Source organism: Erpetoichthys calabaricus, chromosome 3 (assembly GCF_900747795.2).
Source record: "Erpetoichthys calabaricus chromosome 3, fErpCal1.3, whole genome shotgun sequence".
In the NCBI taxonomy this organism is placed as follows: domain Eukaryota; kingdom Metazoa; phylum Chordata; class Cladistia; order Polypteriformes; family Polypteridae; genus Erpetoichthys; species Erpetoichthys calabaricus.
This window is the reverse complement of record NC_041396.2, coordinates 186276469-186291714: the sequence shown is the minus strand read 5'-3', so window position 1 is coordinate 186291714 and position 15246 is coordinate 186276469. Positions and strand designations below refer to the sequence as shown.

The 15246-nt window shown below is 42.2% G+C and overlaps 1 protein-coding gene across 1 annotated transcript in view; it reads right to left on the bottom strand.

The window, feature by feature from the left end:
- mettl24 (methyltransferase like 24) overlaps positions 1 to 15246 on the bottom strand; it is a 323303-nt gene that overhangs the window by 97675 nt on the left and 210382 nt on the right. The gene's annotated exons all lie outside the window — the stretch shown is intronic.

Sequence of the window (15246 nt, the reverse complement as noted above, 5' to 3'; positions counted from 1 at the left end):
CTTGAGGGAAACCTATTGCTCCGTGGTAAAAGGAAGAGTAGAGAGGAAATAAACTGTCAGGGTATATAGTACAGTATATCTGAAAACCTGTTATAGTTTCTAGATCCTATATTAGTATATTGAAATGATTAGCTAGTAAGAATCAGATGATTCAGTGTTGTAAAAAATCTTGTTATGTTTGAACCAAGGAAAAATAATTATATACATAGTGTGATGGACGGCCAGCAGCTCAACCCAGCCGAAACCCCCAGGACGCTAGATGGCGACTTCCCTGCAGCTTAGCAGTGCCCCAGATTCCCGCACTATAGGAGATGGAGTTCGGCTTCACAGCCCTGCTGGGTTCCGTGGGTGCCGCTGCAGGGACACAGAAGGACTTCTGTTTCCAATATAGACCGGAAGTACTCCCAAGTCATGGGGGCGGAAAGACAGAAGTACTTATGGGCTGAAGAAAATACAAGTCTCCATCTGACCCAGAAGTGCTGGTGAATCACATGGACGGAAGGACAGAAGCACTTCCAGGTCAAAGACTATATAAAGGACTAGTGGAGACCCAGCAAGAGTCGGAGTTGGGAGGGAGTGTGACGGAGCTGCGGGGAGGAGATAATTGTTTAATTATTGTATTATTATTATAGTTTTTGCCTGTTTGTTGTGGTGGAGGTGCTTTGGGGCACTATTGAGAAGAAAGTAAAAAATATTCTTAGCACTTTTAACTTGTGCCCAGTGTTTGTATGTTGAGGTAAAGGTGAGCACCAAGCGTCCACTTTGTGATAATAGCAATAACTAACATATGGAAATGTTTCTTTTTTAAGTATGAAAGCATAAACAGCAAAAGGGAGACATGAGTTCAAAAAACATTTGACAAAGTGTTTACTCTATCAGTGTAAGTTCCTTAAAGCTGCGGAATGAATGGTCATTCACTTGGATATGCAAGCCACATGTTTGGCATACACTAAAAGATGTAAAACATGTAAATAAAACAGGGGTGTGCAAAGCCATTCCTGGAGGGCCGCAGTGGCCGCGGGTTTTTGTTCCAACCCAGTTGTTTAATTAGAAAACAATCCTTGCCAATAATTACATTTCATGGCTTGTTAGCGCTTTAACTCTGCTATGTCAAGTCATTCTCAAATCCTAGATTTTTTTTTTCCATTCTAAGGATATCATCCAAATATTTTGAAGTGTAAAACGGATGGGTAATTCTCAATCCTTCACTTTTTTCTCTTCTCTTTCCTTCCAAGTATTTAATTAAACCAAATAGTGCCTGATAAATACACACAGGTGTAAAGGGTAACAAGCAAAATGGATAACTGCTGGTTTCTTTTGTCATTTGCATCTTATTGCTAATAAGGAGCAATTACAAACCAAGAATGCAGCTGTTTAAGACTTAAATAAGCAATAAGGGTTCAAAATCTTAACGAGGGAGATAACTAAAATGAAGCAGAAGTGTTTCTAGAGCAATTAGTGCTTCTTATTAAGCAATTGGGTTGGAACAAAAACCTGCAGCCACTGCGGCCCTCCAGGAATGACTTTGCACACCCCTGAAATAAAAGGTGGTCCAAGTCTATGACAGGTCATGTAAAATTACATGTTACGGGTTCGGCTCTTATTAAGTGAATACAAATGTCAGCTGTTTAAAACATCCACCTTCAGTAACATGATGTACAGTCGTTTTTAAACATCATCAACCACAGTTTACTGATGCCTTTCTAATGCAACACATTTTATGACTGAAAGTGACAAAATGTGGTTAACATTTTTTCCGCAATGACACTTTAAATTATTTTTCTTATAGTTGTCTTGAATTTAGATCTTTCTATAATAGCTGTCATGACAGAGATGACAGACAAGTTCTTTTATGTACTGAAGTCATCAAACATGCCTCACCTATAAATTAAATACTCATGACACTCATGTGTTGGAGATTGGGATTATTAAACCATGATAATATGGCAACAACCTACACCTCTCTACTGCTCTATTTGTACGTCACACAGTGACTCTTATTAGTTTGAACAATATTACAAGTACAGTACCCTGTCTATAAACAAACTACCCAATATTCCATCCATTCATTTTGTAAATTCAAACATTAGAATTATTATTATGATCCATCCAATAGTTTCTGACCACACTTTTACCAGCATAGCCTATCCCAGTAACAACAGAATGCCAGTTCATAACAGGGCATAATCATGCGCAAACCCAAACAAGAACACAACATTTGCAGTGCATGCCTCCCTAATTATCAACAGACATTAAACAGTACCTTCTAATCTCCTGGAGAGAATAAAAATGTATTTTATAAATCTTCTAAATCACAGCATTATTGTCAATAAAATCTGTGTCATAAATGTGAAGATTAATTTGAAGAAAAGTCCACCTTTTCTTTTGGTAGTCATTTTTCTTTTAAATATTGGTGTGCTATTAATTTATACTGTTTGTGATCTTTGTAAAAATGTGTCTGACAATTTATAATTGCTTTTGGCTACATTAGTCTGTTGAAAATGAAAAATGACGCCTGTGTCAGAAAAGGCACATAAATCTTTAGTCTTTTTGTTCCTGGTAGTCGCAACGCTCCATTTCATTGGGGTTCTCTCTATGCTACTCTTGGGAGTATTTCACATGCTTTCAGAGAGAAAGGAGCAAAAGCCCCAAGCAGATGCTGTACATCAAAACGACTACAAGAAATGGACATTTTAAAAATCCTTATTTACCAAAATAGGTGTATGTATGAAGGTGCAAGGAGTAGGCCTGGGGTCGGCCCTTTGCCCCTTAATCAAATTGCATTTTGCTCCAGTCAGTCTATTGACAGCAGTCATGTGATTAGAAGAGTGAGGTAAATTAAAAAAAAAAGGAATTTGTTAAAGGTTTTTCATTCTAGCATTGTTCATGCTACTTCTTGACATCTCCCTTCCTGTTTCATACACCTTGTGAATGTAGTGGTATTAGATCTTTCTTCATGTTTGAATTATAACTTTATCCTATACGTTTTGGACATCTTTGCCTGATTTTTGTACCTACACTTGTGTTTTGATCTATTATTTTTGCACTTGCCTATAAGATTACAAATATAAATAAAATACTCCTAATTTTTAACTGTTTACCATGACATCTGTCCTGCTTTTCTAGGTTTCCACCCTTATTATGGATCAGAGTGCCAGCCTTACTTCATAAGGTGATGTATCGTGGAATATCTTTGTCTGACGTTTGACAAACTATAAATAGATATGAATGTTAAGGTACAATCAACCTTCACTTTTTTGCTTGTCGTTCGAACATGGTGAAAGACTAAATAAATAATAAACAAAACAATGCAATTTAATCGTAACATAAGGACAACAGAAGATGGACATAGTGTATGAAGGTATACAGTATACAGATGTAGGGAAATAAATATACAAAACATAACTAAGTTACCTGGTTTCTCTCCCTTTCTCCAATAGTGAAGGTCCAAACTTATGAATTATACCTCCCGTTCATACCCAAGGAAGTATTATTCACTAGGGACAGCTTTGAAATATTTTTGTAAGATTTATGTTATTTTGGGCAGTTACATGAATAAAACTTAATCTAGTTCGTAAGAATCCCAGTGTCGGCATGCTTTAGTGATGCCGATTCACTACACACCTTGTCTGCACTCACCTACCACCCCCACAACATCTCTGCTAAAAATTGTCAAGACACTGTTGATGCTACAGCATGACTGCATGCCGGTAGCTGCAGTCTATCATCATAAGGTGTCCTCATGAATTTACTATTTCTTAATAAATTTAGTAGTAAAAACTTATAAAAGCTAAAGATTTTCCTGTGACATAGGTTATTACTTTAAATTCAAGCAGCACAAATAAGCACAAATAGATATGCTTATATATTCACTGGTTTTACCCTAGCTATGTAGTTAGAAGTAGTGCTGGGAGGTATACCGGCTCATACCAAAAACCATTTTTTAATTTTGTTATGATATGGAATTTTCTTATACCGCAACACCGGTTTAAATAGCCTAAACAATGTTCAGAACGTGGCACAGCAGGAAACTGTTTAAGAGGGGACACCTTTTTCACTGCTACACCACTAAACACGCATGCAATGGAGTACATACGTTAGTGGAGGTGTTCAGAGAACATTCTGAAACTGAAACTGTAGTACTTGAACATGATGACACAGAAGAACTGTTGCTGAAAAAAGGAGCCATGTCTGTTGTCTGAAGATACTTTGGTTCTAAAAGGTCGGATGTGGACCAAACAACGATTTACTGCAAATGCTGTCGAGCTAAAGTTGTCACCAGAGGCAGAAACACAAGCAATTTGCTGCACCACCTTAGCCGCAAACATGCTTTACAGTACCAGTGCTTTAGACACAGGCTTCACACAGCCATAGATATGTACAATGGAACCTCGGGTCACGAACGTCTCTGAACATGTACAAATCCGGTTACGACCAAAAAGTTTGCCAAACTTTTGCATCTGTTCACAACCACACACTCGGGTGACGAACAAGCCAGTTTCCCTTCCCTTCCAGTTCGTACGCGCCTGATTTCCGCACATGTTCAGTCTCTCCCTGTGCATTCCCTGTGAACTCTTTGTGCTCCATTTCATTTCCCTTCCGGTTCGTATGCTCCGGTGATTTACGCACGTGTTCAGTCTCTCCCTGTACATTGTTCTCGGTCAGACGTGCATCGCGCAGAGGGACTGTGTGGTATAGCGGGTCCACAGCTCACGTCAAGAGGCCAGTTTTAAATAAATAATCGCTGCGCTTGCAGCTTAGCAAGGGGCGTGGAGGTTGAGTGGCTGAAGCAGTTCCAGGGGAATTCGTGGTGTGGGCGTTTCTCACCTAAGTGCAAAGGTGGAAAACCGTCCACATCCATAATTGGTTCCGGGGCTGCTGATTGCTACAGCTGCCACATCCTTTTCATAAATAGAAGTGCGAGGTGGCTAAAGGGAGGAAAAAGAAAGACAGAGGTTGTGGAGTGAGGAAGTATGCAGGAAGCAGTGTGGAAAGAACCGGTGTGAGAGAGCAAGCGCGTGCTCGGAGGCAGGCAGCTGGACAGTGAGCCCAAGCAGGGGTGTTTGGTCGCTCCAGCTGAGCGATCAAGGAGCTGAAGTGACCAGAAGAAGGACGGCTGGCCGCATAAGGCTGAGAAGGCAGCGGAAGTCGTGAGGCTTGGCCGGTGAATTCCCTGATGTGGGTGTTCTGGTTGCCATGGAAGCCAAGTCTCTTTCTGGAGAGCGCACGACCGAAGCCAGGGATTGGGAGGCCTCCAGACCAGAAGGAAGAAGGAAGGACAGCTGCAGGTTAGAGTGGCTCCCCTGTTGCGAAGCCTGGATAAGGAGAAGTAGGGGGGTCACCAGTTAAAGAATGCACCAGGCTTGTGATTGTACAAACCGCTGAACGCTTTACACCAAATTCAAACACAATACAGCTCAACTGATGGAAATAGCAAATAAAACAAATGTGCTGCTTGGGATTGTACAAACCGCTGAATGCTTTACACCAAATTCAAACACAATACAGCTCAACTAACACACGGCCCCAGAGAACGGCCACAGAACAAACAAACACAACAGGATTCGGCGTCCTGCCCAAAGTCAAACCAGAGAGAGTATGGATGCCGCAAACGTCCACACTACACAGCACAGTGAAACTCGAGATAGTACGGAAGGCGCAGGCATCACCGCCATATTGTGAGTGGCACTACTGCGGAGTGAAGTTAGGAATAATGTGCTGCTTGGTATTGTACAAACCGCTGAAATTCAAACATAATACAGCTCAACGATACACACACAAGCCCACCTGGATAAGATCAATGAACGCAGGTGCCTACAACGCGCGTCTTAAACTGCGGAAGCAAAGCAGGCATGGGTTCAAAACGAATGAGCTCAACTGACGGATATACAAACACGAGCCCGCCTGGATAAAATCAATGAACGCAGCCGCCTACAACGCACGTCTGAAATGCCACAAGCAAAGCAGGCACGGCTCCAAAACGAATGAGCTCGATTAATGTATTTCAGGATACCCAACGCCAGGGGTAGGCGAGCAAAGCGAGCAGGGGGCAGAGCCCCCTTGTTAGTACTAAAACATAAATTATAAACAGTTAGCAACCCTCCTCTTCTGTTTTTTCTGCTGGACCTACAACTGCTGTCACTGTCACTTTACTTGACTTACCCCTTTGGCTTGGGAACCAGCAGTGAAGAAGATAAAAGATGTGGAAGCTGAAGAAATCTATAGACAGGTTTTAAGGAAGGATTTCCTAATATACTTCAGAGAGAAACAAGCTGCCTAAGAAAAAAATCCATTATATTGGTGGAAGATTAATTAAGCTTGATACAACATTCTGGGCAGGCTTACAAAGCTTACCTATGTATCCCTGCTACCTCAACACCCTCACAGTGTCTCTTTTCGGTTGCAAGCAACATAACTTCCAAAAAGGCAGAAAGCCTTAGCCAAGAACATGTGAACATGCTTACATTTTTAAAATTGCAACTCAAAACTCCTGTAGAACCATTTTACATCCCTGGTTACACTGGTGAAGCAATTTAAGAATTCTGTTTTTAAAGCTACTGATGTAGCAGTTTCAGCTATAGTTTGCTTTTTAATTCACTGTTGGAAAAATTTAAGTAACATAACTAACTTGGTTATGTTTTACTGCAAAAAAATGAAGTTCGTTGCACTTTAAAGTGTGTTTTTCACACTCTGCATTTTTTATTCTTTTGTTATATATTGTAGCTTGGTCGCCTGGGCAAGGGTGTCTAATATTAGGAAAGACCTGAAACACCATAAGACCCCATGATACATCAATGAAGATGCATCCCAGCGAATTCAAGGATGTGTCATTCAACTTACAAATCTGGCTTTGTCATTGACACTCAGGAAGAGGATGGACTGACAACCAAAAAAGACTGGTGACAACTGAAGAGACAGTTGACTGCGCAGAAAGATGGCACAGGTCAGGATGGGCTAGCACCCTACTTCTGAGTTTTCCGCAAGGACGACACCTGGCTGAGCTTTCAAAGTAGCAATTTCCTTTTAATATATGACATGCCTTATGGAAACAGTAGTATTTCAGCAGTGACATTAAGTTTATTGGATTAACAGAAAATATGCAATATGTATCATAACAAAATTAGACAGGTGCATAAATTTGGGTACCCCAACAGAGATATGACATCAATACTTAGTTGAGTCTCCTTTTGCAAATATAACAACCTCTAGACACCTCTTATAGCCTTTGATGAGTGTCTGGATTCTGGATGGAGGTATTTTTGACCATTCTTCCATACAAAATCTCTCTAGTTCAGTTCAATTTGATGGCTGCCGAGCATGGACAGCTTGCTTCAAATCATACCATTAAATTTCGATGATATTCAAGTCAGGGGACAGTGACGGCCATTCCAGAATATTGTACTTCTCCCTTTACATGAATGCCTTTGTAGATTTTGAACTGTGTTTTGGGTCATTGTCTTGTTGGAATATCCAACCCCTACGTAACTTCAACTTTGTGACTGATGCTTGAACATTATCCTGAAGAATTTGTCGATACTGGGTTGAATTCATCCGACCCTTGACTTTAACAAGGGCCCCAGTCCCTGAACTAGCCACACATCATATTGGAATCTCCACCAAATTTGACAGTAGGTAGCAGGTGTTTTACTTAGAATGCGGTGTTCTTCTTCCGCCATGCAATGCGCTTTTTGTGATTACCAAATAACTCAATTTTTGTCTCATCAGTGCAAAGCACTTTATTCCAAAATTAATCTGGCTTGTCTAAATGAGCATTTGCATACAACAAGTGACTCTGTTTTGTGGTGTGAGTGCAGAAAGGGCTTCTTTCTCATCACTCTGCTGTACAGATGTTCTTGAATTGTAGAACGATGTACAGATACACCATCTGGAACAAGATGTTCTTGCAGGTCTTTGGAGGTGATCTGTGGCTTGTCTGTAACCATTCTCACAATCCTGCGCATATGCCGCTCCTGTATTTTTCTTGGCCTGCCAGACCTGCTGGGTTTAACAGCAACTGTGCCTGTGGCCTTCCATTTCCTGATTCCATTCCTTACAGTTGAAACTGACAGTTTAAACCTCTGAGATAGCTTTTTGTAGCCTTCCCCTAAACCATGACTGAACAATCTTTGTTTTCAGATCTTTGGAGAGTTGCTTTGAGGATCCCGTGCTGTCACTCTTCAGAGGAGAGTATAAGGGAAGCGCAACTTGCAATTGACCACCTTAAACACCTTTTCTCATGATTGGACACACCTGTCTATGAAGTTCAAGGCTTAACAAGCTAATCCAAGCAATTTGGGGTTGCAAGTAATCAGCATTGAGCAGTTACATGCATTCAAATCAGAAAAATTACAAGGGGACACAAATTTTTGCACAGCCAGTTTTTCACATTTGATTTAATTTTATACAACTAAATACTGCTTCACTAAAAATCTTTGTTCAGAAAACACCCCAGTACTCAGATGTTCCTAGGAAATGAAAGACATACCACTGTTATCTTTTTTGTTGAAAGTAAATTATTATGCAGGCTGAGAGGGGTTCCCAAACTTTTTCATATGACTGTATCTATAGTTACTAGCTATGCTGCAGAGTGGTTTTGACTATGTAGAGATGAAAAAATAAAGGGCACCATACACCAAGAATCGATGAGTCGTCCAGAAATTATGGAAGGAGGTTGGGACGCAAAGGAAAATTAAACAACATCCTTACAGAAGAAACTGGTAATGCTACGAAGGGCAGTGTGGCACAGGAGAAGGAGAAGGGAAAAAGCCATGAAAGAAGCTGCCTTCCTATCCAGTCCCTTTGGCTTCATAAAACAACTCCTAGGGAATAAGCGCAGTGGACACCTCTTATGCTCCCTGTATGATGTCAACAATTTCCTCAAAAACGCCCTAAGTGATCCTTTGAGAGATCAGGCACTCGAACCTCAGAAGGCTCTCATTAACCCACCACCCCCTAAGATAGACTCTGACCTAAGGGAGCCTAGTTTAAAAGAGGTCCAGGAGGTACTGAAGGGAGCAAGATCAGCTTCAGCTCCTGGACCCAGTGGTGTGCTATAAGTGGTTTACAACAGATGTCCAGAACTCCTCCACAATCTCTGGAAGATCCAGAGTGATCTGTCAGAGAGGGAGAGTGGCCAATCAGTGGAGGAGTGCAGAGGGATTATGGATTCCCAAGGAAGAGAACTCAAAGGGCATTGAGCAGTTGAGTACCATTTCACAGCTTAGCGAAGAAGGCAAGATACAATACAATACAGTTTATTCTTGTATAGCCCAAAATCACACAGGAAGTGCCGCAATGGGCTTTAACAGGCCCTGCCTCTTGGCAGCCCCCAGCCTTGACTCTCTAAAAAGACAAGGAAAAACTCCCAAAAAAAAACCTAGTAGGGAAAAATGGAAGAAACCTTGGGAAAGGCAGTTCAAAGATAGACCCCTTTCCAGGTAGGTTGGGCGTGCAGTGGGTGTCAAAAGAAGGGGGTCAATACAATACAATACACAGAACAGAACAAATCCTCAATAAAAAATAAAAAAATTTTTAGAAGTACGGAGCAGAATTTAATAGTAGATGATATCACATAATAAGATTTGGATAAGTTTAGACTCCTGGAGACCTCATCCATCAAGCTGCCTCCCCCATTTGGCCATTCCACGGCTGAAACAGTGTTGGGCCAGCCAATCCGATGAAAGGACCCCTCTTTCTCACGATTCCTGCGATCCTCCATCAGGGATGACTTTACCTTAGGCAGGCAAAACAACTTGGCAGGTGGGCCGTGGCACCAAGTGCCACATTTGAGTACCGATCTTCTTTAGCATCTTGTCCTGGCAACTAATAGAGTTTCTCCTCCGAAATGACTACATTGATACAGTAATCCCTCACTTAACGCGGGAGATAGGTTCCAAGGCCGACCGCGATAACTGAATTTCCACGAAGTAGGGACACCATATTTATTTAATTATTTAACGTGTATTTGGACGTTTTTAAACCCTCCCTGTATTGTTTACAACCCACCCTTTACTCTATTAATAACAGGGACAACTGCTAAGCAATATGAAATTGGTAGATAATATGATAGCAATAGCAATAATATAATAGCAATATGAAATCGGTAGCTAATATGATAGCAATAGCAATAATATAATAGCAATATGAAATCTGTAGATAAGTTTACACTTACCGCGTGATGATGGTGATGAATATGCTGCGCAGTAAAAATGATGACGATGAAGGATGATAATGACTTTTACTGCGCAGCCGATGACTGTATTTTACGTCTCTCCAGAGAGGCGGTGCCATTTCCTGGGGCACCTCCTCCACGGTTTCCGAAGGTGTATCCGTAGTTGTAGGAACTGGCTCTTTTTTGCGAGGCTGAAAAAACATTGTGATCGGCAGTTGCTGCCGCTGCTTCTTTTTCTGGTTGAAGAGCAGCTTGTAGCCGGTCATAACGTCGTCGATCTTGTTGCAAAATTGGACCGATCGAACCATATCGTCGTCCCATTCCTGTGACCGCTCTTGCAGATCCTTAGCCAGTCTGCAGATCTCGGTGAGCCGTTCCAAAGTCAAGCCAGTTGGGGAGACAACTTCTTCTGTTTCTTGCTGCTCTTCTTCTTTTTCACTCGCCGATTTTATCAACTCTTCGAGGTCTTCTTCGGTTAGCGGCTGGGAGTGGCAGTCTAGTAGCTCGTTGACATCATCCACAGTCATGTCTGCAAAGCCCTCACCTCCAATGATCGCAGCCAACTGCACAGCTTTCTGTACTGCCGAGTGTTCGATTTCGGCAAATGTAAATCCTTTGTCTTCGTAAACAACCTCGGGCCACAACTTCTTCCAGCTGGCGCTAACGGTGGCAGGCTTCATCTCTTGTAATGCCTTCTGGATATTTTGGAGGCACGTAGCAATTGTGTACTGCCGTCAGTATGCCTTCAAATTGAAATCGTCATCTTCTTGGGCGGCATCCACGGAAGAAACCAGGTTCGCTAAGGCATTCCTCGTGTATAGGGTCTTGAATGCCCTGATAACCCCCTGATCCATAGGCTGAATTAGTGACGTCGTATTGGGCGGCAGGAACTCAAATCTGTACCCCCGAATACGACAGATCAGTAGCGTGACCACCAGCGTTATCCATAATGAGAAGGACTTTGAATGGCATGCCCTTCTCTGCTAGATACGCCTTCACTTGCGGGATAAAACACTGGTGGAACCAGTCGGAGGTCAGCATCTTCGTCATCCAGGCTTTTGCATTGTGCATCCAATGTACGGGAAGCAGATTCTTGTTTTTGTTTTTTAAAATCCTTGGGTTTTTCGACTTGTAAATAAACCCTGGCTTTAACAAAAATCCTGCAGCATTGCCACACATCACGAGGGTCACATGATCCTTGTATGCTTTAAAGCCAGAGGCTTTTGCTTCCTCTTTGAACAGGAAAGTTCACAACGGCATTCTTTTCCAAAACAAGCCCGTCTCATCCATATTAAAAACTTGTTCGGGCCGATATCCACCTTCGGAGGTAATCTTCTTGAACGTTTCATTCACGTAAGTTTCAGCAGCAATCGTGTCAGCCGAAGCAGCCTCGCCTTGCAGGGAAATGCTTTTTAAGCCGTAGCGTTTCGGAAACTTTGCAAACCACCCTTTGCTAGCAGAAAATTGCCGTTTCTTACGTGGTGAATCACTGGAGGTCCCTGGTTGCGGATCTTCTACCTCTTCTTCATCTTCTTCGCGGTCGCCACTGTCATCTTCTGGTTCCTTAGCGGCAAAGGTCTCGTACAGGCTCTTAGCCTTTGTTTGGATAATGTTCGAATCCAATGTTATGTTCTTCTTTCGGCAGTCGGCTATCCATACGGCCAAAGCAGATTCCATATGGACGATTGTTTTATTACGAGCCGTAACCACTCTCTTCGCCGACTTTTGAAAGGTGATGGTAGCCGTCTTCCTAATGTTCGCCTCTTCCTTCTTGATGTAGCGAACGGTGGATTCGTTCACGCCATATTGGCGGGCCACAGCCGCGTACGTTCTCCCTTCCTTCAACATATCCAGAAGTTTCATCTTCTCAGCGATCGTCATCATTCTTCGTTGTCGCTTAGGCTCAGCACCAGCCTTGGAAGAAGGAGCACGTTTGGGAGCCATTGCAGGGGGTGAAAACTGAAGCGAAGTTAAACATAATCCACAAAAAAAAAATCACACACTGCACACTGTAAAGTAAACCGCTCAGCGAGAAAGCTTGAAGCGAATGACAAGGGGAGATACTGTGGGATCTAGGCATCAGTCAAAGCACCAATTACAGGCCCGATTAGAAAGCGGAAAGCTGTGATTTGTCGTCTCCCTCCCATGTGACAATCACAGCCCGTGCTACAACGCACGTAGTCACCGAACTTGTTTTGTTGTTCTTAGACTAGGAAATACTACTACATGTACTATATTTAAAAACCCGCGAAGTCGTGAATCCGCGATAAGTGAACCGTGAAGTAGCGAGGGATTACTGTATATCCGTACAGATCTGGGGGGGGGGGGGGGATGGGGGGGGAATTCCAGGCGGCCTAGAACACTCTGGGGTTGTCACCTATCTCATCCACAAAGCTCATAGAGGAAGGGGAGACCTGGTCATATTGTGGTTGGACTTGACCAATGCCTATGGGTCCATACCCCACAGCTTGGTCAAGATCGCCCTGCAAAGATATCATGTACCTAACAACATCAGAGACCTTATCCTGGATTATTATAATAATTTCAGGCTAAGGTTCACTTCCGGATCCTTGGGGATAATAGGGGATAATAACAAGATGTACCATTTCAGTTAACCTGTTTACCCTAGCTATAAACATGGTTGTCACATCTGCAGAGGTGGAATGCAGAGGCCCCGTGACAACATCAGATGTGCGGCAACCACTGATTAGGGCTTTTATGGACGATCTTACCATCACCACAAACATTAGTCCCCGGTGCAAGATGGATCTTCCAAGGTCTAGATAAGCTTATCAAATGGGCAGGGATGAGTTTCAAACCAAGCAAGTCTGGGTCACTGGTGCTAAAGAAGGGTCAGGTGGTAGATAAGTTCCACTTTGCACTATCTAGCAACATACCATCCATCTCTGAGCAGCCGATAAAGGAGTCCAGGGAAAGTATTTGATACCAGCCTCAACGACTCCAATTCCATCAAAAACACCACCAAGGACCTGGAAGACTGGCTTATGAAGGTCGACAAATCAGGACTACCAGGAAGATTTAGGGCCTGGGTCTACCAACATGCTATACTGCCCAGGATCCTGTGGAAACTGTTGGTATATGAGGTCCCTTTGACAATAGTCGAGTTCATGGAGAAGAGGATTAGCAGCTACCTGTAAAGGTCGCTTGGTCTTCCATGCAGCCTTAGCAGAGTGGCAGCAGTAACACTTTGCAGGTGCCCTTTAGTGGCCCGAAAGAGGAGTTTATGATGTTATGCACAAGAGAGGCACTTTTATATAGATAAAAGCATGTACTGAAGTGAGAACAGGGAGAAAGTAGAAGGCAACTGAGGCATTACAGGTGGAAGAATCTTGGCTGTGATATAGGGAGCTGGTAGGGAATTTGGTCAGAGGCCAAGCTGGTTCCGCAAGTTGACACAGCCCACGGCAAAGAGAGACACCATCTTGTCCAGGAGGAAATTCGAGCATTAGGGAAGGAAGAAAGAGCAAGCAGGATGGTCGCTATGAAACATCAGGGAGCATGGACATGGTGGGAATCAGTAGAGCGGAGAAAGGTAACGTGGAACAACATCCAGCAAGCAGACTACTACTGTGTTCACATTGTGTATGATGGCCTACAGAGTCCTGCAAACCTCTAAGTTTGGAGTATGAGTGAGTCACCATCTTGTGCTCTTTGCTCGGAAAAAGATCTCTCAAGCACATTCTCAGAAACTGCCCAAAACCACTTGCGGAAGGATGTTATCGTTGGTGGCACGACTAAGTGCTGAAAGCAGTTGCAGAGACAGTTGCTGCTGACATAACCACCAGCAAACATCACTGATATAAACAGTCCATCACCTTCATTAAGGCAGTTGAGAAGTACAACACACAACCTGCAGCAGATCTGCAGCGGGCTACTGCAATTGAGCTGCTGATTGGCATATGAGTGTAGACCTGGGCAAGCAGCTAATGTTTCAGGAGCACATCGCTACATCATCGCTCTGCCCAGACATGGTCATTTTCTATAACAACACTAAACATGTGACCATAATTGAACTCACTGTACTCTAAGAGGAGCATAAGTATGAAGCACAAGAGAGGCAGCATGAGAAATATCAGGAGCTAGTAGAACAATACAGGAGGCAGGGTTGGAAAACTAGCAGTGAGCCAACACAGGTGGGTAGGGGTGGACAGTATGACCAAAATTCTATATCACAGTATTTTTCTAAATTATCCCATTTTCGCGGTATTCAACAGTATTTTTTTCCCATGCATGAGTGGATGTTAACCACATTTTCCACTGCAATTACTGGCTAAGAATAACCTATTCCACTGTCAAGAGCATTGTACATTGTACATTGTACAAGAAAAAACATTTTAATGTGCACACAAGTATTAATACAGGTTTGAATGGCCCCATAAAGTGATAGTTTTCAAGGGGGTGGCACTAATGAAGAGAAGGAATCACATTGCATGACAGATGCAGTCAAAATATAGAACCTTTTAACTGAACAAATTTTTCAAAAACTTAAACTATAATTTTGACAACATATTTTCAACCATCCAAAGAGGCATTTAGACTTAGTAAAATATCCAGAAGTGCTTCTCAAAAGTTGTATTGCACTGAACATGTCTTAGAAAAGGAATAAATAGTAAATATTTTTTTTTTGTAAACCAACTACACTTTGTGTTAATGTTAACAATCTCTGTCCACTGACAAGTTAAAGTGACTTTTTAAACAACTTTACCATCATTAAACTGCATAATATTTAAACTAATAAATAATAACAATAAAATAAATAATAGTATTATTACTGATAGTTGCACTATTACTTCAAGGCTTCAAGCCCAGGTGCATTACACAGTATTCACCAAATTAAAATAAAATAAAACAAGTGCAACTTGGTGATGACATCTTTACCAACTGAACCATCATTTAGGCAAACTGCATTAATATGGACCTTGCTTCAAGCTAAGCTATATGTATAAATAATAAAACTAACTTGCATTTATAATGCTATTTGTGGTATAGCCCTACAGAATCGTATTAGGGCAACGGTGAAGAAAAAAAAATACGGACACGGGGGAAAAAAAAAC